The following is a 24,406-nucleotide window of genomic DNA, read 5'->3' on the forward strand; positions in this document are numbered from 1 at the left end:
TCATGGAATGCCTGTCATAAATATTTCTATTGAAATGTTAGATAATATATAGATGAAAAAAATCTATTGCAAGATGGGTTGTCTGGCTGGGTGCTCAAACATGCTTCATTTGTGTTTAGGGGCAGGCTACCCCTTGAAGCAAACCCATCCTCATAAGGAATCCTTGCACCTTTTCACGGAATGCTTAATGACAGTAGAACAACATATGTACAACATTTGTGTATTAAGATTAGACTCAATGGCTTGTGACTAAGTGGCACTTAAAGAAATTTAGTTACTACAGGGACTGCACAGAAGGAGACCAAGAGAATACATGTCCCATGTTAAATTCCAATGCACTTCAGCTGGTCTGCAGCCTTAGAAATATCATTAATAATATGGGATGTATGTAATATTTTGTAATAAATGTATAGCTGTATTGGAAAATATTATATTTTAATCCCTTCTTTTTATACAAGTGGACTTAAATTAAAAATAAAGCAATCCTCTTCTTAGCAATTAAAGTTTTTTTTAAAACCAAATAATTGATTGCCTGCTTTAACATTTATGACTTTAGTATATTTTATTAAGATTTGAATTCTGGAGTGTCACAATAATAGCAGAACACGTATATATTTGGGAAATAGAAATGCTTCCTTCTCGTACACTAGTTTTTAAGCAAAAACATTTGAAAAAAGTGAGAATTTTTTTTTACTGTAAGAGCAATTAATCAATGGAATAGCTTGCCTCCTGGGGGTGTGGGTGCTCCATCACTGGAGGTTTTCAAAAATAGGCTGGACAACCATTTAACTGGGATGATATAAGACTCCTGCCTCCTGCCCTGGACTAGAAGACCTCCAAGGTTCTTCCAGTTCTATGATTCTATGAAAATTTGAGGGAAACAGGTTTTCAAAAATTAGACCTACAACCAGATCTAATTCTCTTAGATAACATTTTGAAATTTATTGGAACAAGCAACTTAGAACGTCCGAAAGGTGCTTTTCAAAAGGCAATTGGACTTTCTTTTTTCCCTTGAAAACGTTTCGCTCCTCATCCAAGAAGCCTCTTCAACTGGACTTTTTTTCCCCCCTTGAAGATGTTTTACTTCTCATCCAAGAAGCCTCTTCAACTTGAAGAGACTTCTTGGATGAGAAGCGAAACGTCTTCAGTGAAAAACAAAGGAAGTCCAGTTGCCTTTTGAAAAATACTTTTGGGACACCCATGAGCTGGATAATTAAGTGTCTCCATAGACATCAAGGGATGTGGTGGCTCAGTGGGTTAGGACACTGAGCTTGTCGATCAGATGGTCAGCAGTTTGGCAGGTTGAATCCCAAGTGCCGTGTAACAGAGTGAGCGCCTGTTACTCGTCCCAGCTTTTGCCAACCTAGCAGTTCGAAAGCACGTAAAAATGCAAGTAGAAAAATAGGGACCACTGCGGTGGGAAGGTAACAGCGTTCCGTGCGCCTTTGGCGTCTAGTCATGCCAGCCACATGACCACGGAGACGTCCTCGGACAAGCGCTGGCTCTTCGGCTTTGAAACGGAGATGAGCACCGGCCCCTAGAGTTGGAAACGACTAGCACGCATGTGCGGGGGAACCTTTACCTTTACCTATAGACATCAAGCAACCTAGACGTTTTGTGATAACACAGATTTTTCTTTTTCAACTTGGCACTTTTCTGATTTGTTGGGAGGGCAGTATCCAGAATTCCCAGCAAATCATTAGTTGTGCTAGCTGGGAATTTTAGAATAGAGTTGGAGAAGACCAGGTTGGGGAAAAACTGTGTATCACAATATCTGTACGTCTGCTGAAACAAAATGGGTTAGCCCTTCCTTCCCACTCACTGAAAACAATCTGGTATATTTCTGAGATCATATAAATTAAATGCCATCATTTCCTTCTTCTACACCACACAACATTACAATATCCCTTGGCCAGAAGAGATTCCAGTCTAGGAAACTTTGCAGGCAGAGGCCTAATAATGTTTCTTTATTTGGGCATAAAGGGACGCGGTGGCTCAGTGGGTTAGGACGCTGAGCTTGTCGATCAGAAGGTTGGCAGTTTGGCGGGTCGAATCCCAAGTGCCGTGCAGCAGAGTGAGCGCCTGTTACTCGTCCCAGCTTCTGCCAACCTAGCAGTTCGAAAGCACGTAAAAATGCAAGTAGAAAAATAGGGACCACTATGGTGGGAAGGTAACAGCGTTCCGTGCACCTTTGGAGTCTAGTCATGCTGGCCACATGACCACGGAGACCTCCTCGGACAAGCGCTGGCTCTTCGGCTTTGAAACGGAGATGAGCACCGGCCCCTAGAGTCGGAAACGACTAGCATGCATGTGCGGGGGAACCTTTACCTTTACTTTTTATTTGGGCATAGCATGTTACATTAACAGAGTAACTGTATTTAGTTAATATGGGTTTAGGTTTTAGTATGAAAACCTAGTTTTTCAAAGTATTGTCATATAAGTAGGATTCCATCACGGTGCTGGAGTCCCTTCAAGTATTCCTTTACAGATTTGACCCTGAGTAATGGATGCTTCCTCAGAGCAAGGCATGAAGTCACAGTGTTGCAAGAGGACAACGACACTGTCAAAAGCCTATAATTTAACTTTAACCCAAAAAGCTGTTGTAAAAATTCATTGCAACTTTGCAAACAGCCAGAAAGTGGCACTGCTGTGTAAATCAAGCTTTGTAACTATCCAGCTGTTTTTGGCTGGAGCTGAATAGTTGCTGGGCAAACATTTCACAGAAGTTTAGAATGTAGAAGTTGGAAGGGACCTTGGAGGTCTTCTAGTCCAACCCCCTGCTCAAGTAGGAGACCTATACCATTCCTGACAAATGGCTGTCCAATCTCTTCTTGTAAACCTCCATCCCTCAGGAAATGTTTGCTTAGTTCTACGTTGGATGTCTCCTTAATTAAGTTTCCATCCAGCCATACAAGATGTTTTGTCTCTAGACAAATGATGAAAAATGGGAGTTATAGAACTGAGCCCACTTAGAAATGTCCCTACAGCAATGCACAATGATTAGTTTCTTCGCATGAAACACAGTTTTCTCAAGACCACTTCGACCACTAGCACCACTGATTGAGACAAATCTATGCTAGTTCCAGTATAAACTTTTATAATATTTACAGTTCTGCATTCCATATCCAAGCAATCTGTTTTCTACTTGCAAGGAATTCATATATATCACAAAACTTGAAAACACCTCTGATGTTAGCATCTCGATTTTCCATGTATGTAAATATATTTATTTATTTATTAGTTGAATTTATATACCGCCTTATTCCCGAAGGACTTAGGGCAGTTCACAGGGCAAGTTAAAAACAATACAAAAGAGAGAATAAAATAAAATTTAATTAATACAGCCCACAATTAAGATAACATTAAAAATTAAAATTAAAATTAAAATTAAAATTAAAATTAAAATTAAAATTAAAATTAAAATTAAAATTAAAATTAAAATTTAATTTAATTTAATTTAATTTAATTTAATTTAATTTAATTTAATTTAATTTAATTTAATTTAATTAATATAACTTAAAATCCCTCAGTCCAGGCCAGACAATTCAAACAACCAAGTTTTTAAATCTTGGCAAAATGAGCAAAGGTCGGGGGCAGTCCGAAGCTCCATCGGCAGTTCGTTCCAAAGGGCGGGCGCACTCACAGAGAACGCCCTCCCCCTGGGAATCACCCGCCGGCAATCTCTGACCGGCGGAACCCTAAGGAGGCCCTCCCTATGGGCGCTCACAGGACGATGGGAAGCTGATGCTGGCAGCAGGTGCTCCCTAAGGTAATCCGGACCCATGCCATTTAGGGCTTTATAGGTCATCACCATACATATTAATGTATGTAATTAATTTACAAACATTCATTGTAAATGTTCATCTCATTTCTTGCCATTCTTGCCTATTATCCAGCCTTCATCCTTACTTTGCCTGGCAATTCACTGCAAGTAGTTTGAAAAAAAAGATTGAATGAGTTGGACTTTGACTTTATGCTGATGATACCCAGCTTTATATCTCTACTTTGGCCACCTGAGTGATGCCATGGATGTCCTGTCCCAGTGTGTCTGGAAGCTGTGAGGGCTTGGATGGGGTGGAACAGGCTTCAGCTCAATTCAAGCAAAACTAAGAGGCTTTCAGAATTTGCACCTTCTGATCCTGGAACCTTCCATTGTTGCTCTTGGATAGCAGACCAAGTGGGTAATCTGGGTGTCTTCCTGGACTCACAACTCCTGCTCAGAGGGCCTTTGCACACCTTTGGGTTGTGTGACAGCTGTGTCTATGTTTGGACTGGAGGGCCTTGCTCACTCCAAATGCACTTGAAAAGCATTCAGAAACTTTACCTGGTACAGAATGTGGCGGCACAGGTAGTAAATAGCCCCAGTTATTTGGCAAATGTAATACCACTTTTCCATGAGCTGCATTGGTAGCTGGTGTACTTCAAGGTAATTCAAGGTGCTGGTTGTCACCTTTAAAGATTTTCATGCCTTTGGACATGGATACTTGAGGGACTTTCTCTCCACAGTTGTTTCAACCTATCTAATTCAATCAAGTCAGATGGCATGATTTTGGCCTCTTGGCCAAAGAATGTTGGTTGGGAGGACCTATAAGACATGCGGGATTTTGCTGTAGTGTCCTTGCTGGTCTTTCATAAAGCCCTGAAGAACTGATACTGAACCTGGATCTGGAGCCCCAAGACTATGATCCTTGGTTATTTTTTTTTAAAATCCCATTTATATCCCGCCCTTCTCCGAAGACTCAGGGCGGCTTACAATCTAAGAAGCACAAATCAATGTGCTTAGCAATAGCCTTCATTCTATGTATATGCCTGCTTATTAGGGCTTTCGCCCCCCCCCCAGCGGCATTATTACAAAGTCAGCTTATTGCCCCCAACAATCTGGGTCCTCATTTTACCTACCTCGGAAGGATGGAAGGCTGAGTCAACCTTGAGCCTGGTGGGACTCGAACCTGCACTAATTGCAGGCAGCTGGTGTTACTTAAGGAGGCATTAGCCCACTGCTCCACCAAGGCTCACTTGGTTATGCTTATGAACTCAAGATTCTTGGTTATGCTAGTGATTTGGGCTGATGTTGGCTGGCCACCATAAATATTATCATTCATTGGCATCCTTCAGTCTCGAGAGACTATGGTATCGTGCTCTGTACCTAAAGCAGCATCTGGTGTGGCTAAAAAGGCCAATTCGAGAGTGGCAGTCCCTTCCACACTGAGGGAAGATACAATCTGTCCCCTGTCCAGCCCCCAGATTTCGCTGTTTACGGGATTGCCTCTTTGCCTCAGCCTGCCGCACAAGTGTCTCTTTTAATTGGAGAAGGCCATGCTGCGTCTTTAGCCTTCAAGCTGAGTGATCAGAGATCAAGGTTTCCCAGCTGTTAATGTCTATTCCCAAGGCCTTTAGATCCCTCTTACAGATATCCTTATATCACAACTCTGGTCTCCCTCTGGGGCGCTTTCCCTGCACTAGTTCTCCATACAGGAGATCTTTTGGAATCTGACCATCAGCCATTCTCATGACATACCCAAGCCAGTGTAGACGTCGCTGTTTCAATAGTATATATATGCTAGAAATTCCAGCATGTTCCAGGACTGCGCTATTTGGAACTTTGTCATGCCAGGTGATGCCGAGAATACGTCAGAGACAGCGCATATGGAAGTTATTCTCTCCTGCCGTGCATAAAGGGTCCAAGACTCACTACAGTACAAGAGTGTGCTCAAGATGCAGGCTTTATAGACCTGGATCTTTGTATGTTCTGTCAGCTTCTTATTAAGCCATACTCTCTTTGTAAGTCTGGAAAATGTGGTGGGTGCTTTACCAATATGTTTATTCAGCTCAGTATCTAAAGAGAGAGTGTCGGAGATAGTTAAGCCGAGGTACACAAAGTCATGGACGACCTCCAGTTCTTGTGCAGAGATTGTAATGCAGGGAGGTGAATCCACATCCTGACCCATGACTTGTGTTTTTTCATGCTGATTGTTAGTCCAAAGTCTTGGCAGGCCTTGCTAAAGCAGTCCGTAAGTTGTTGAAGGTCTTCGGCAGAGGGAGCAGTAATGGCAGCATCATCAGCGAAGAGGAAATCCCGTAGACATTTCAGCTGGACATTAGACTTTGCTCTCAATCTAGAGAGTTTAAAGAGTTTTCCATCTGATCTGGTCCAGAGATAAATACCCTCTGTTGCAGTTCCAAAAGCGTGTTTCAGCATGATAGCAAAAAGATCCTGAATAAAGTTGGTGTGAGGACACAGCCCTGCTTACTCCACTTTGAAGGTCAAAGGAATCTGATGTTAAGCCATCAAAAACTACAGTGCCCTTCATTTCCTCGTGAAAGGACCAGATGATGTTGAGGAGCTGAGGTGGACATCCAATCTTGGGGAGAATTTTATAAAGGCCATCCCTACTAACCAAGTCAAAAGCCTTCGTAAGATCTATGAAGGCTACAAAAAGTGGCTGTCTTTGTTCCCTGCATTTCTCCTGCAACTGTCTAAGGGAAAATACCATGTCAGTAGTGGACCTGTTGGCTCGGAATCCACACTGTGATTCTGGGTAGACTCTCTCTGCAAGCACCTGGAGCCTCTTCAGTATGACACAAGCAGCTTCCCTACAACACTGAGAAGGGAGATGCCACGGTAGTTGTTAGTCACCCCTGTCGCTTTTGTTCTTATGCAGTGTGACGATATTTGCATCCTTCACATCCTTTGGCACTCCACCTTCCCTCCAACAAAGACAGAAGATTTCATGCAGTTTAGTATGGATGTTCTCTTTGCAGCACTTCAGAATTTCAGCAGGGATGTTATCTTTCCCAGGTGCCTTGCTGGAGGCAAGGGAATCCAGGGCCGCGTTTAGTTCTTCTAAAGTTGGTTCACTGTCAAGCTCCTCCAAGACAGGCAGGCACTCAATATTATTTAATGCTTCTTCAGTTACCCCATTTTCTCTGGAATATAACTAAGCATATAAGTCCCAAAAATAAATAAATAAATAAATAAATAAATAAATAAATAAATAAATAAATAAATAAATAAATAACTCAGAGTAATGCTACACCCAGCGTGCCATCTGCTGTGCTCGGTCTTGGATAACCTCGCCTGTAGCAGACTTCAGAGGGGCAGATTTCTTCTGTGTTGGACCTAAGGTCTGCTTGATGCCATCATACATCCCCTTGATGTTGCCTGTGTCAGCTGCTATCTGGATCCAAGAGCAAAGCTGCAGCCAATAGTTGTTAGCACATCTCCTGGTGATCTGTTTGACTTTGCTATGAGCAGCTCACAGAACCTGTAGGTTGTGCTCACTGGAACAGGCTTTATATGCAATTAGAGCTCTCCTTTTTTCCTCGATGGCTAGTGTCAGTTCCTCCAAATGGGCTTCAAACCAATCTACTGTCTTTCTGATCTCTTTACCAAATACTGACAAGGCAGTGTTATAAACAGCGTTCTTGAAATATTCCCATTGTTCAGATGCATTTGCTTCAGCCGGGCCTGGGAGAGTTTCCTTGAGCGCTTGTGCAAATTCCTCCACTTTGCCTTGATTGCGGGTCTTGCTGATGTCAATTCGTGGTCTTCTTTCCTTCCTCGAGTGATGCAATCTCTTTGTTTTCAGTTTTATTTTACTGCACACCAAGGAGTGGTCTGTATCGCAATCAGCGCCCTGGTTGCTGTGTGTGATTGTAATACTTGGAAGGTTGGAGTGCCCAGTAAGAATCAAGTCAAGCTGGTGCCAATGCTTCGATCTTGGATGTATCCAAGAGACTCTGTGTTGAGGCTTTGTTTTAAAGAATGTATTGCTAACACAAAAACCATAGTAGCAGCAAAACTCCAGCAGGCGTTGGCCATTTTTGTTCATCTTCCTGATGCCGAACTGACCTAGACAGGTGGGCCAAGAACTATAATCAGCTCCAACTCTGGCATTAAAATCGCCAAGGATAAACAGTGGTTCTTTCTCAGGGATTTTCTTGATAGTAGCAGCCAGATCGTTGTAGAATTTGTCTTTGGATTCTACTGAAGATGATAATGTCGGTGCATATGCGCTAATAAGAGTAACCAGCCCTGTTGATGAGTGGAGCTTCAGGGACACAATTCTTTCACTTCCTGCAGCAGGTGAAGTAATGAATCCTAGTAGGGTGTTTCTGACCGCAAAGCCAACCCCATATTCCCTAGTCTCATTTGATGGTTTTCCCTGCCAAAAGAACGAGAAGTTTCTCTCCTTAACAGATCCCGAGTCTGACAGCCTTGTCTCTTGAAGGGCAACGATGTCCATCTGCAGTCTGCTCAGCTCCATGTTGATGACAGCTGTCTTACGTACATCATCTATTTCTTGCAAATCATCAGAAAGGCCGGGGGTCATTGTCTGAACATTCCAAGTGCCCAACTTTAGGGCTAAAATTTTGTTATGTTTGTTGCATGGTGCAGAGTTATCAGTCTGCTTGTCGGCTTTGACCCTAAACTCCATGCACCCTGTGAAGTTAGCAGACCATGGCAGGGCAGCACCTTACAGGCTGGGGGCTGCCTAGCTTAAGGCGGGCGGTAGCTGCCCAGTGAGGTACAATGACCTCTCCCACCGTCGAAAGTGGCCCCTGGCATCACGTTCTATGCCAATCAAGCAAAGATTTATAACTGGTAATTGCCACTTCCTGTGTTGTTTCAATGCTGTATGCAAAGCTGGAGTGTCCTCTCCAGAGCACGAGGCCTGGGTAGATTAATATGGAGGATAGACTGTTACCCAGTGTTGTGACTCAGGGCCAGCCTGTGGGTCCGACAGCCGGCTCCGATGTATCAGATGACTCAGATGAGGGGGAGGGAAACGAACCGGCTGATGATGGTTTGGAGGCTTTGCAGAGCCCTCAGCCGGGGACCTCTTCTCAGCTGCGTGAGCCCGAGAGTGCGGAGGAAAATGACCCACAGCTGGCCCTGTTCAAGGACGCCCGACGCAGGAGGCAGTCGAGCAGGAACAAACAAAGAAAGGCTGTGGGACTCCTCGGGAGGAGGCACAGGGAGACCACGCCCTGAGCTCTCTATAAAAGGAGTGTTTGGGGAGGGGCTGGTTGCTGAAAGCAACTTTTCCGCTTGAGAAGACAAGCTCTAGTGTTTTTGTTAACTGCGTAATAAATCTTGGCAGATGCCTTTTAGCTTTGGACGCTCTCCAGTCTCTTCTTTCTGAATAGGGGTTTGCCTTACTACAAGGCCAGAAGAGGGCTGGTTCAGAACACCCAAGCAGCAGATCCCCCCTCTCCACATCACTGAAATAGTCCAATGGAACAGCAAGGACGATACGATTAGTTCCAGCTGTGTCACAGGAGTTACCAGAACATGATTGTACACAGTCACGAACTGCTTCCGGGACTCCGGCTCCAGATTTTACCTCGAGGTTGACTCCTGAAGCCTTTTCCAGTAGTAGATATAGCCACAAGGCAGTGGAGGTTTGAAATCAGAGTTTCCCTTCTCCTAGAACAGGCATGTCAAACTCGCGACGTCACATGACGTCAAGTGACGTATTGAAACTTTTCCCCATTGCCGAAAATGGGATGGGCGTGGTTTTTCTGTAACGCTCCGGCCCACTGGCCGGCAGTTTGACACCCCTGTCCTAGAAGATGGTTCTGTCGTTTTATCCGCTGTTGGGGCATAGAGCCCTCTTCCGCCTTCAAAACCATTGACCGTCTCCTCCTGTAACCCTGGAAAGGGGCCCTTACAAGGTGCTACCAGCCGGGCCAGCTGGACCAAGGTTTTTTAGGGAGGTATTAGTCCTCCAGTGGATCACGTTTTGTCAGAACTCTCTGCTATGACCTGTCCGTCTTGGATGGCCCAGCACGGCATAGCTCATAGCTTCATTACGCAAGCCCCTTCGCCATGACAAGGCAGTAATCCATGAAGGGGTTTAAATAGTATAAATATTATAATATTATAATTGTTTTTATTTTAACTCTGTGTACCATCCAGAGTCATTTCTTGAGAAGAGAAGCTATATAAATTTGGATAAACAAGCAAACAAACTTTCAGAATCTGGAACTTGCATGGGATTTGGGAATTGATGTCCAATTCATCTTTGAGAAGGCTATTCTGAACTGAATGTGTATAAGAAAATATATATTTCTGTGTCTTTTAAGAAACATATGCTACTTTACAAGTATTTGCATTTTTGTCTCTACAGTATATCTCTCTTCTGGAAGGAAAACTGGCAAGTCAGTCATGCTCTGTCCTATCATTGTGTCTAATCAACAGCAGCAAATTTCACAAATGTATCCTCTAAAGAAAAAACATTCTAACTCACTTTTCACATCAAAGTAATGTGTCAGCCATCTATATATGAGCAGGGAGGGTGTTCTGGGCTTTCTGAAGTTATTGAAGTTGCAGTGGCGTAGCGTGGGGGGTGCAGGGGGGGCCGGCCGCACCGGGCGCAACATCTGGGGGGGGCGCTCGCACTGAGCTGCTCAGGGAGCCCCAAGGGCTGCACAGAGTCGGCTTGGCTCCGCTCTCAAGCTGCTCTTTCTTGCAAAGCGAAACGAGTCCGGCAGGTGAGATGGGCGGCCACATAAACTGAATAAAATAAATAGAAGCGCCCAACTCTCCGCCCAGGCTCAGGCCAACCGCAAGCGCCCCGCAGGCGCCCCGGCAGGCTTGGCCGAGCGAAGACGGACCCGCCGGCCGGCTGGCCTAGCTTCGTGCGCATGCGTGGCTTTATTTAGCGGGGCTCACGTGCGAGCTTGAATGCAGCGGCTCTTGCAGGTCGGAGCCCCGCCCAGCCGCCCTCGAGAGGGACCCGGAAGCATCCCGCATGCGCGCGACTCTTCTTGGAAAGTCTACGCCGCTGCGGGGCACGTCTTTTCGGCGGTGCCATGATGTCACCGGGTTAGGGGGCACAAATTGCCCCGGGTGCTGACAACCCACGCTACGCCACTGTGAAGTTGTAATACCTAGATGACTGTGTCAGTATATTACCATATTCTGAAGATCTGAGCACTGAGGTTTGGATCTATTAAAAACATCCTTGTTCCATAATTAGCTGGCTTTACTTCATTTTAAAGATATAAGCAATGTTGGATTAAACTATGTAGTGCTTTGATCATTTGAAATTATCAGGGTTGTGTAGAAGTCTAGAGTGCTTGAAAAATCCTCCTAGATGAATATGCCATACCACTTCCAACGTGTTGCCAAGAAAATTGTTTATGAAATCTCTTACTTTTGAACTCAACTTGAGGAAGATAGTCTATAAGGGGAAAGTAGTTACATTATGACACAACAGGAAAAAATGGGAAGAATGTCTAACTTCTAATGCCTGATTTTTAAAAAGTAAATAAATGTGCTAGGTTGGATGGAAGCCAACTGATTTTGTCCATTATCTCCTGGATGTCCCTGAAAAGTTGTTTTTGATTGAGAGACTTTAAGAAGAACCAGGATTGTAGATTAGGCTGGCAAGCTGAACTTCTTGATAATGATAATGGCAAAGCACATCGATATTACTGCTAAAAAAACAACATGACCATGTCCACAAAATCATCAGGGATGGAGCTTGACAAAAAGACTTGGCCTTTTATGAGAAATGCTTTACTAATCCCTGAAGCGGTGGTAGCCATCTGGTCTACCTATAGGAGATATTTCTATCGCAGTACCAAAGTTGTGGAATCTTGAGACTGGGCTGTAGAGAAACCTTGTAACAAACAAACAAAAAAACAAGTAGTTCCCACCAGCATTGTGCTTAAGGCACACATTTCCGGGCTATGAGCTGTGTTAGAGTAGGATTCTGGGTGGTTGAACTCCAAGAAATAGTGCATGGCATGCCAAGAAAAAAAAAATCATTAGTATACACCTTTAGCTAAAATTAAATATATTTTATGTTTCATTGTCAGTCATATATTTAATAATGTAATTGTTTTTCTGTTATACTGAGTATAATGTGGTGCTAACTTTTGGAGGCCTCTCTCCAGAGGATGGAACCAAGGCTTTGTGGACCTTGGGTGACTCTAGAGCAGGTGTGTCAAACTTGCCGCGTCACATGACGTGTCACAACGTATCACAACTTTTTTCCCCTTGCCAGAGCTGGGGTGGGCACGGCTTCTGCGTGACACATTCGGCCCATGGGCTGGCAGTTTGACACCCATGCTCTAGAGCCTCAAGCTATGTATTCCATCTGGAAGAGAAATCCTGGTAATGACTAGAAATCAGACAAAATGTAATCTCCTGAGATGACTGGGCCAAAGGATCTCTGTGGTAAGATACATCATAGAGTTTGTGTTAGGTTTTCAAATTTTATTTATTTGTTTGTTTTCTGGTGCCTTCAAGTCAGGGTTGACTCCTGCCAACTGCCTAGACTGGTCCCTGCGGTGGTCAGATTAATGTAGCAGAATTCCTCTACCTTCTTCGGCAAGCCCAGAAGATTAAATACTTGGGATGCTGTGGGTTATAATATTAATGACTTCAGGGATTCTTCCTGAATGATTGAGGTTAAGATGGTGTGCCTGGCTGTTGTGGCAATTGGGTCAGATCAGTAAAGCTGAAATAAGAGTCTCATTGAAATTTCTGAAAAAGAAACCTACCAATTGTTTTATAGGCACTTATTAGCAATTTCCTAAAATAAGGATACTTCCATTTACTCTGGCTTTTCCAAAGTTCCTTGGTGACCTTGAGTATGTTTTGGCTCTTTTTTAGAGTTGGCTCAAAACCACATAAATATGGAACAGACTGATGTGTAACACAGTCCTAACTGTGGTGCACAAACAATCAGGAGATTTTCCTGCAGTCTAATTCAGTTCACTGATCCTTAACCTAGGAATTTCTTTGTGGCTTATGCAAAATGTCACTGAAGATTTGTCACTGTAGTAGCCATTCCATAATATATGACATTGAAAGGAACCCAAAACAAAATAAAACCCCCAAAGACAAACAAATGTATACCATGCACTTTGGGGATTTTTTTTTCCAAATGTCAGAAGTGCAAGTTTTTGTCATTTGGTATAAAAAGTAAAATTGGAAATGGGGAAGAACAGGACAGTTTGATGCCTTTCAGAAGGTTTGAAGTTCAGCTCCCATAATTCCTTGCTAATTACCCATAACAGAGGCTGAAATCCAAATTCTCAATTTTTTGGACAGTATGTCTAACTCTGTTGTAAACTGTACCCATACAATGCTTAAAATGTCTGTGCCATTTGATGACAATACATCACCAACTTCCTACTTTTGTAGTTTTACTACACTGGTAGGAATACAGAAACACCTTAATGGGGTTAAAATATTTGTTCATTTAGCCTACAAGTAGCTATTCAGACTAGAGGCTGCTCTCCAGCATCTCTAGTAACAAGACAATTTTCTATATCCTGGTATCAGATTCTTCTAAGAATGTTAAGAGCCTGAATGTTTCTGTATTCAAGACAAGTGGGTCTAAGATAACTTGCTGTGGCTGATTTGCTTTGCCCAACTCTCCCTGGCTGACTCACAGAGAGACAATTTAACATGGGATAACTCAAGAGAGGGATAAGTGAATTGCAGCGGGCCTTGTCTTGTTTTAGATTTGAACCTTCTGTCAAGTTGACACCTTCTCAAGTTAGGAGAAGCTGAAGTCACCAGCCTGAGGATGACGGATGAGATTTCGTCGAAACGTTGCCCTGATAACTCACATTCTACACACACACACAGAGCAGTCTTTGTCATCATCCCAAAAGAAAGAACACAAGATAGTCAGGAATACAAGAACATCAAGAGGTAAATTAAACGGTATACAGAACACACAGAAGAAAAAGGCGGGGGAAAAAGGGAAACTCCCCCTTTATACTTACCGTAACCAATCATAGCGTAGATTGCCTCATGCATGAGTCAGCACTCTCCAATTAATCAGCTACAACTGTGTGTTTTGGCCTATTGTACACTGAACTGTTCCAGCTATTAAATACAGTATCTTAATGGAAAAGCAAGATATGAACAATTTGTCCAAGATTTTTGTTCCTGATGATTACTGCCGATAAATTATGATTGTGGCACAACAGGGTCTTTCAGAAACATATCGGCTCCATGTATTTTTAATCAAACTTTGACATGTCAAAAAGGAAAAGCTACTTTTAAATTATCACACTCCTGCAGCCCTTATATTCTCCTCTCAGTTTCTAATTTCCCCCTCAAAAAAAAAATATTATCTCTTGGATTATTTTGATGAAAAAATACCAGTATCTCACTGATGTTCATTCTGTCTAAGGGCTCTTGTTGTTCTAAATATGTTTCTTGCTTTTCCCCATAGTCCTGTGGTCATTTTTTTGGGTTTTGTTGTTGTTGTTATTTTGTTATAAATACATGCCTCTGGCCCTTCCCATTTTTTTATTTTTTAGGACACCAAAATGCAATGTTAAAACTTAATTATCCAGACAAATGTATCCCTAATGCCTGTCCCCTCCCCCATATAATAGTATATTGCCACCAAGAACAACAACAACAACAAAAAAGGAAAAGGATTTCAAAGTGTTCTGTACAAAAGACCACTCTTTCATTTGGCCTTTCATTGAGAACTATATTTTGGGAACACCACAGGAATGTAGCCTTATTTTTAAAAAGGACCTTTTTTCAGCCTCAGGCTCTCTTTGCTGCTGTACCTTGTGAGTAGATGCGTGAATCATAGCAACCAGGCACATTAAAGGATTTCAGATATTGTTTTTGTAATGTGCACAGGGGCTGCCAGAAGAAAGAGTTGTCAACCTATTCTCCAAAGCTCCTGAAGGCAAGGCAAGAAGCAACGGATGGAAACTAATCAAGGAGAGAAGCAACCTAGAACTAAGGAGAAATTTCCTGACAGTTAGAACAATTAATCAGTGGAACAACTTGCTTCCAGAAGTTGTGGATGCTCCAACACTAGATGCTTTTAAGAAGAGATTGGACAGCCATTTGTCTGAAATGGTATTGGGTTTTCTGCTTGAGCAGGGGGTTGGACTAGAAGACCTCAAAGGCCCCTTCCAACTCTGTTCTTATTCTTATTCTTAAATCAATTCATCTTCAGTCATCAAAGTTTTCTGAAGCCGAGAGAGTGCAAGACAGAGACACCCCAGGATTCTTGCATGAACTACACTGAGGCAGGCAGCCTTTTGGGTCCTGTAAATTTTAAAAGCAAATTTATTTATCACATTTAGGAACAGCTCTTCTCTCTCATAGAGAGAGCGTAGGTTGTAGACGGCCATAGATGCTTCACAAAGCCAGGAGCATAAATTATTATGAAACTCCATTTGTTATTCAGTCCCTTTATGTATAGATATGGATTGGCCTTGGTTTGAGTGATTTCTTTTGGGAGCATTTTGTTTAATTTTTGTGCTCCATGCTGTGGTAGCTTGTTTAAATCCATATATACTCTTGTAATTTGTCCACAGAACTTTCTCTTTCTGAGTCTTTGAATCTGATGTTTTCTCCATATTGATGACTTCTTTTAGCTCACAATGTAGAAATGGCCTTTTCATGTCCAGATGTTTCATTTGTGTCATTTGCCATTGTTAGGCTCAGCAGCATTCTGGTTGTGTGTTTAACTATTGGAATGTATGTCTCATTATCATCTGTATTGTATTTTTGTGAGTAACATACCACAACTACTCAAGTCTGCTTTTGTCATCTTCTGCATTAGGTTTGATTTTGAATGTTCACTTTCAACCTATGGATTTTCTGTTTGAAAGTAATGAAATAAATGTCCAGATTTGTTTCTTTCTTCTTTTGCTTTTCTCTACTCTGCATTAGTTCATCTATGAAACTTGGTTTTTTTAGACAGACAAATGGATGGTTTACTTTTGTTGGTTCTTGTAGACCATGTAACTTTAACATCTGCAGTTGATCGTATTTGCATTTTATTTGTCTCTCTGGCGAGTTCAACCAGTAGCTCAGAAATTTTGATTTATTTATTCTGTTAGTATAACCACCCATCTCACATACATGACTCTGGGCAGCTCAGAGAAAAAAAATAACAAAAAATAAAACAAGAAATTACAAATAACTGAAATAAAAACAAATGAAATGGTATAGGGTCACTAGAAGACCTCCAAGATCCCTTCCAATTCTGTTATTCTGTTCTTATTCAAAACCATTTTATAGCAATTATAATCAGTGAAAGAGAAAAAATGATACAGCCACTCAGGAATAAAAGTACCTTTAAGCAAATAGTTTTGAACTCAAAGGCTTTGAATTCCTTTTTTTTCCTACAGACAAGTTTGTGCTGAGGGTTAACATCCTTTTCCAGAGTTGCCTTTAGAGCTCTCAGCACCCTTTATTATACTGTAGGTAATGCAGATGTAAAGGCCAGAACTTATTAAAGACACAGTACATTACAGAACATACTAAACTCACTGCTCCCCAGAGAAAGCCTCACACAAAGCAGCCGCATCCATAATGTCAAAGATAGGAAGTTTATCACTCTTGTCCACTTTGGTCTCTCCTTCTGAGATCTCTTGTGCCTGGATTTTATAGCTTCTGGATCCAATTCAAAGTATTGGTGATTCTCTTGAAAGACCTACAAGGTTGGCACCAAGGTACTTGTAGGATTGTCGTCCTAACTAGATTCCACCCACTTTGTGTGTTCTTTGAGAGCAGGTATGATGAAGCTTCACAGCCGATGTAAGTAGAGGAAGCCGATCAACGTGTCTTCTCATAGCTGCTCACTTTTTTGAACACTTCATATGCTGTCTTTGAGAAGGCACTGAAAACCTTTTCCTGCTGCACTGACGGAACCCTGACCACCTTAGCTTAGTTAAGTTAGGGGACATTGTTATAGTTTTTTAAATTGCTTCCTATTGCTTGATTATAAATCAGCCTCAGCCTCAGGAAATGGCGAGTCTATGAAAATGTGTATAAATAAACATACAAATTACCGCAAAGTATAAGCAATCTGGGGGCCTAATCTGCAGTTTGGACAGTTTATTGTTGTTGTTGTTAGTTGCGAAGTCGTGTCCGACCCATCGTGACCCTATGGACAATGTTCCTCCAGGCCTTCCTGTCCTCTACCATCTTCTGGAGTCCATTTCAGCTCACACCTACTGCTTCAGTGACTCCATCCAGCCACCTCATTCTCTGTCGTCCCCTTCTTCTATTGCCCTCAATCTTTCCCAGCATTAGGCTCTTCTCCAGTGAGTCCTTCCTTCTCATTAGGTGGCCAAAGTATTTGAGTTTTAGCTTCAGGATCTGGCCTTCTAAAGAGAAGTTAGGGTTGATCTCCTCTAGGACTGACTGGTTTGATCGCCTTGCAGTCCAAGGGACTCGCAGGAGTCTTCTCCAGCACCAGAGTTCAAAGGCTTCAATTCTTTGGTGCTCAGCCTTTCTTATGGTCCAGCTTTCACTGCCATACATTGCAACTGGGAAGACCATAGCCTTGACTATACGCACTTTTGTTGACAGGGTGATGTATCTGCTTTTTAGTGTGCTGTCTAGATTTGCCATGGCTTTCCTCCCAAGGAGCAAGCATCTTTTAATTTCTTGGCTACAGTCCCCATCTGCAGTGATCTTGGAGCCCAGGAAAATAAACAGTTTATACTTCCAATATATACAATGAACATTTCCCTTCCCTTCCCAACTTTCAAGTATAGGTGGTCCTCAGCTTAACAATCACAACTGAGCCCAACCTTTCTGTTGCTAAGTGAGATATTTGTTAAGTGACTTTTGTCCCATTTTATGACCTTTCTTGCCAAGCCTGTTAAGTGAATCACTGCAGTTAAGTTAGAAACACAGTTGCTAAATGAATCTGGCTTTCCCATTGACTTTATTTGTCAGAAGGTTGCAAAAGGGACTCATTTGCCAAGCATCCGAATTTTGATCATATGACCATGGGGATGCTGCAATGGTCGTAAGTGTGAAAAAAGGTCATAAGTCACTTTTTTCAGTGCCGTTGTAACTTTGAACAGTCACTAAGCGAACTATTGTAAGTCAAGAACTATCTGTGTTTCAAATACATACAATGAACATTTCTCTTTCACTTTTAAGTATAAGCTTGGGGGGCTTTGGGGGTGTGTGAATCATAACTGAAGAAGGTTTACAAGGCTTCAAACTCATTTTTATACATATAAAAAGGCTTCCTTGCAAATATAGCTGAAGGTGGGAGCCAGACTAGATGGTGAACGTACTTCAATTTATATTATACTAAGCAATTATTATGTATAAAGCAGATGCAATACCTATATTATTGGTGAGTCTTAGGCAATATCATATTGCTTGACCTGCCAATCACCCACACATTTTCAAATTGCAAAGCTGTGATTATATGGTTGTCAACAATTTTGGTGGTTTGCACATCTATTTGCCTATGCAAGGTTATTTCCTTCAAGAACTACACTGCTTTCATTAAAAAATTGTGTTCCCACTGTTGCACAAAAAGAACAAGTGCTCTCTGATGTTTGCTTGCTGTTCTATTTTTATCCACAGCTTGCCTTTCCATGTCACATTTCAGGTTCTTTAAAGAGTTTGCTTTGCAGAAGGATCCCATATATATTTGCAATCTAAACACAGTAGCAGCAGAGTTTTGTGTCTATTTCTAAATGTAGCTTTTTGGGGGGTGCGTGTGTGCAAAATATTATATAAAAAATTTAGGAAATCCCAAAACTATAGAAAGGAAACAGCAAACCATTCTATTCAGTTGTAAAGAAAATTATGGGAAGCCACTCAAAATCATGTTTCAGTCAAAGAGGATTTATTTTTACTTAGAGGGCCAAAGGGTAATGGCAGTGACACTGTAACATCAGAAGAAAGAATTAATTAATTTTTAGGGGATAGCAGTGGACATTTTTGATGTTTGAGTTTTCACAGTACAGTAAATGTTAAAGAATACAGGTAATCCTTGACTTACAAAAAGTTGTTTAGTGACCAGTCAAAGTTACAACAGTATTGAAAAAAGTGATTTATGACCATTTTTCACACTTAGTCATTGCACATCCCCATGGCCATGTGATCAAAATTCAGACACTTGGCAATTGGCTCATATTTATGACGCTTGCATTGCCCCAGGGTCATATGATCAACTTCTGTGAAGGCAAAGTCAATGAAGAACCAAGATTCACTGAACAACTATGTTACTAACTTAACAACTGCAGCGATCCATTTAACAACTGTGGCAAGAAAGATTGTAAGCAAAACTCACTTAACAACTGTCTGCTTAATGACAGACTAAATTGCAGTCATATGTCAAAGACTACCTGTAATCTCCAATACCTGGAGAACAAGCTTCTCTGCTTTGTTCCTTATTTCTAGTAAAGAGGACTCCTGAATAATCATAGCACCAAATTGCAACAGTACAAACTAAAGGAGATCGAGGGACTTTGAAAAAGGAGCTGAGGGCTTTGAGTAAGCTGTGGCTCATTGGAAGCCCATCCCTAAGACACATTTATTCAAAAAAGCACTTGTGTTTGGTTTGTAAATACTTTCAAGAGGGGACAGTTACATAAAATGCTATTTCCTACTGCAGTGATCATCTAAACATGCACAAAAATACACTTTTGGGTTTGGCCCCAAGGCTATCCAAATATTTTAATTCCTGCTCTACTCATCTTCTGTGCAACTCCTTATCCTGAATTAATATTTGTCAGCTAGGAGAAACAACCTAGAGCTTAGAAAGGTATATTTGAAAAGGCTTAAGCAAATTTAACACCAGCTCCTAAAATACTACCTGTCTCAAATCAGATAAATTCTTTAAAGGAAGAATCCACATTTGCCCTTTGTTGAACCCAGTTGGGACCAGAGGCAAAACAGAGGCTTAAGATGAAAGCACATAAAGAGCTTTCTTTATTAGTTATTTTTCAGCATCACTTTAATGGTCTGGCAACCCCAATTTTATTCTCAATTCTAAACTCTTGCAAGGCCAAAGTTTACATAACTATATCCTGCTGTTTTCTGTACTAAACAGCTGTCTCAAAGGGTTTTTTCCCCCAAAAGGCAGCTGGACTGTTTTTTTCCTTTAGGAAGAAGACATTTTTTTTCTCAACCAAAAAGCTTTATCGCAACCGATGTGGACTTACCATAGTTAAGACTCATCAAATCAAAAGCTGACATGATTGCAGAAAAAAGTGCACTGAGTAGAAACTTAGTTTGGGAATAACTTTTCAGTACAGATAGTCCTCGATTTACAACAGTTCATTTAGTGACTGTCCAAAGTTACAAAAGCACTGAAAAAAAGTGACTTATGACCGTTTTTCACACTTTATGACCATTGCAGCATCCCCGTGGTCATGTAATCAAAATTTGGACATTTGGCAACTGATTCATATTTATGACTGTCGCAGTGTCCTGGGGTTATGTGATCCCCTTTTGTGAGCTTCTGACAAGCAAAAACAATGGGGAAGCCAGATTCATTTAACAATTGTGTTACTAATTGAACAACTGCAGCGACTCGATTAACAACTGTGGGAAGAATAGTTGTAAAAGGGGGCAAAACTCACTTAACAAATGTCTCAGTTAGCAATAGAAAGTTTGGGCTCAGTTGTGGTCATACGTTGAGGACTGCCTGCACCAGAATTAGAACAGTTTTCGTGATTTCAGAAACCTGGAGGGAGTTTTTTCTTTTCTTTATCTTTCAGTGATTTCCTGCAAATCACACAGAGATCTCCCAGGAGATTCTGGCTTACTTCTGTGCGTCCCCATTTAATTAAGCTGCTGTCAGCCTTGCAAAGTGGGGCAGACAGGAAGCACATGTAGATAAACTAATTCTACTTTATTGTAAGGCTACATTAACAGAATCTTGCAGGACATGTCTGTAATGTATTGGGATTTTTACTTGAACTGTTTCACGTGTCTGTTTGAAGGCTGCTTAAGGTTGCTCCATGCTGTGTCTGTGTAACGGTCACTGACTAAGCCAGACTTGCTGTCTCCAAGAAGATCATTGGATGATTTGGGGAGGGAATGGGTTCCTTTAAACCTATTGGCCGCCGCCTAGTGGCCAACTGTATAAGTAGCTGCGCAGCAGCCTCTGTTTCAGTTCTGTTCCTGTTTGCCTAAATAAAGCATGTTCCTGTTTGCAACCTCTTGTCTCGCTTATTGCTACACAACAATGTCCACATACCTTCTCCTAAGCTGCCTCTTGTCCAATCATTCTCTGACTACAACTATTCCTCTCTTTCCCAAGGTCACTCCCACATACCAGTAGAGTAGTTCAGACATGTTCCTCGTTGGACAGAAAGTTTCCATAAACCTGATCAGAACTTTTAATATTTAATGCCTCATTTTCACCCAACACAATATGGGGTGAATTGGGCTTCTGAATCTGTTTAATTATACATACACACACAAACACATGCACACACATACACACACAAATGTCTTTGCTAACTTCATGAGATTAGTGAGATTTCCCTAAGCCAGGGGTGTCAAACTCGCAACGTCACGTGACGTGTCGTGACGTATCGTGACTTTTTTTTGATATTGCCGGCAATGGGGTGGGCCTGGTTTTGTTATGATGCATCCGGCCTGCGGGCCAGCAGTTTGACACCCCTGCCCTAAGCTTTACTTTCACTGTGAACTGCTCCTTAAAATACACTTGCCATTTATAAAATACTTGAATAGTAAATAGATACAGGTAAATAGGTACAAGTTTGGGAAAAGTGGAAGATCTTCTAAGTAAGAAGTTGAAGAGCCATTTCTATTTTCTTGCACAAATCTCTTAATATACTGTAGAGGGAAACTGGCGCTATCAAAAATGTAGAGACTAAACTGGTAGAACATGGCTTCTGTGCATTCAAGAAGACAAGTTCAATCCCAAGTTTCACTTGAAATCCTGGGATGAATGTACCAAACCAAAAACTCTCTAGTAGCAGAGATGAAGAACAATCCTGTGAATGAAAAAAACAATACTGGACTAGATGAGCATCCGAACTTAAAGATGGCCTTCAAAGGTTGCTGAACCCTCTATACTTCTCCATGCTGAGGGAAGTTGCTCAGAGCTGTAATTTACAAAAATCTGGAAAACCACAGATTTGTCATGATATTAGTTCCCAATGTTCCCAGTTAAAAAAGCAGAAGACCAGGATGGTTGGATTGCTACCACAGAATATGAAAACTACCCACACCAACCAAGTGTTCCACTACCAAAGTAACAACCCAACTTCCCACAAGAGAAATTGTGTGAGAACATGATTTAGATGAGCACAAACAAACTGCATCAACCCCTGAACATCAGGAAAAGGAAAAGATCATTTATACAGCATCTTCCAACAAAATAGATACTCAGGCAACTTTATCAAAAATGCCTGACCACTTAACCCACTATAGCACAACTAAGAGAAACTGTGAAAAGGATGACACTGCCCTACTTCAAAAACATTCCGGAAACCACCAACAGATGATTGCAATCACATGGCATCACTGTTGCATATACACCAAAAGCCCTCCAAAACATTCTAAGCAAACCAAAAGACCCAGCAGCCCCATAAGAATTTTTTTTACAACATATAATGTAAGGACTGTGACAGTCCCTATGTAGGACAAAGAGGCAGAAGACCAGCAGAACACATCCCTGTACACCAGACAGAAGTCAGAAGACATGGTGAAAACTCCTTAATTTCACAACACATGGACAAACTTAACCATAGCTTCAACTGGGAAAATTATTATTATTATTATTATTATTATTATTATTATTATTATTATTATTATTATTATTATTATTATTATTATTATTATTATTATTATTATTATTAATTTTATTTGTATACCATCCTTCTCCCGAAGGACTCAGGGCGGTGAACAGGGCAGTATATGTTAAAAGACAAAATACAAAAATTAAAAAAGATTAAACAAAATGCCCACAATTCTTACAATAAGTTAAAACACATTAAAAAAGTTAAAACACATTAATAAAACCCAACCCCATCCCATCAGGCCAGGCCAGCTTGTTCGAAGAGGTAAGTCTTTAGATCGCGCCGGAAGGAGCGGAGGTCGGGTGCCATCCGGAGCTCAACCGGAAGATGGTTCCATAAATCCGGCGCGCCCACAGAGAACGCCTTCCCCCTGGGGGCCACCAGTCGACATTTTTTGAGGAGGCCCTCTCTGTGGGAGCGAACTGGGCGGAGGGAAGTTGATGCCGGCCGCATCAACTGGGCATCCTACATCAAGTCAAGTCCAAATGGGCATCCTAGATCAAGTCAAGTCCAAATATGCTAAAGAATTCCTGGAAGTTTGGTACTCAGACAAATCAGTCATCAACAGGCACATAGAGATAAACAATATATACAAACCATTCAAAGGAGGCAATCAAAAAGTGAAAAAGGAAACAAAAAGCCCAAAAACTTCCCAAAGAGCAATCAGCACCAAGATGAGATTAGTACTAGAACAATCAAAAAGTAAACAATATGCTAATGAAGAAACTACCAACTCAGACAAACAAGCTAATAGGAAACAACAGCCTAATCAAGGAACCACCAAGAATGCTGCCACTAACACTGACAAGGCAAGCCACTAGTACAGGGGTGTCAAACTCGCAACGTCATGTGACGTGTCGCGATGTATCGTGACTTTTTTTCCATTCCCAACAATGGGGTGGGCGCAGTTTTGGCATGACGCATCTGTCCCATGGGCCGGCAGTTTGACACCCCTACACTAGTGTATAAAAAGAGAGCAAACTCAATTTCTTATTAGCACTGATGACGTTACGTAGTTTGGTAATGAAACATCTGGAAGAAAACCACCAAGCTCAGAGAGCACCAAGGACCTCACAGTTCAACCCTGAGCTATAAATATTCTCTTCTGTTGGTAGTATATAGAAAACAGTTGTTTACTAACAGAAGTGATGCTTATGAACAAATGCACTTGTTCATTGAGCAAGTAATAAGCTTCCCCTCTTATCTGAGGTTTAGTTTCTACTCAGAAAACAAATCTAGAATTTCCTTGTAATTGAACAAATAGAGTCTATTTTTCAACACAATAATAACTACTGTCAAGCAAAAGTGCTTGTTAATTTTATATTGTTGAAAAAAAAATCAACAATACATTAGAATAGAGTTGAGCTGGAAGGGACTTTGGAGGTCTTCTAATCCAGCCCCCCATTCAAGCAGGAGAACCTATACCATCTCAGAAAAGTCCAGTCTCTTCTTAAAAACCTCCAGTGATGGAGCGCCCATGATTTCTGGTGGCAAGCTGTTCCACTGTCCTCACTGTCAGAAAGTTTCTCCTTAATTCCAGGCTGCTTCTCTCTTTGATCAGTTTCCAACCATTGTTTCTCTCCTTTCCTCTGGTGCTTTGGAGAATAATTTGAGCCCCACGTCTTTGTGGCAGCCTCTCAAATACTGGAATACTGCTTCTCCAGTTCCATTTTACATGGAACCCCTTGAAGTTCGACCTGCAGTTGCAACTTCTGTTTAAGAGGTCGGTGGGCACCGGTGTGGAATATGGTCTGGTGGCTGGAGCAGAACTCTACTCGGTGTTGCCCCGGGCCCCCGGTACCTCTTCTAAATGGCTCGTCCGGCTGGTGGTCCCTCTGGCGACCTCAACAGATGGCGGCAA

This window comes from Vipera berus, assembly GCF_964194415.1.
Source record: "Vipera berus genome assembly, chromosome: 7".
Lineage (NCBI taxonomy): Eukaryota > Metazoa > Chordata > Lepidosauria > Squamata > Viperidae > Vipera > Vipera berus.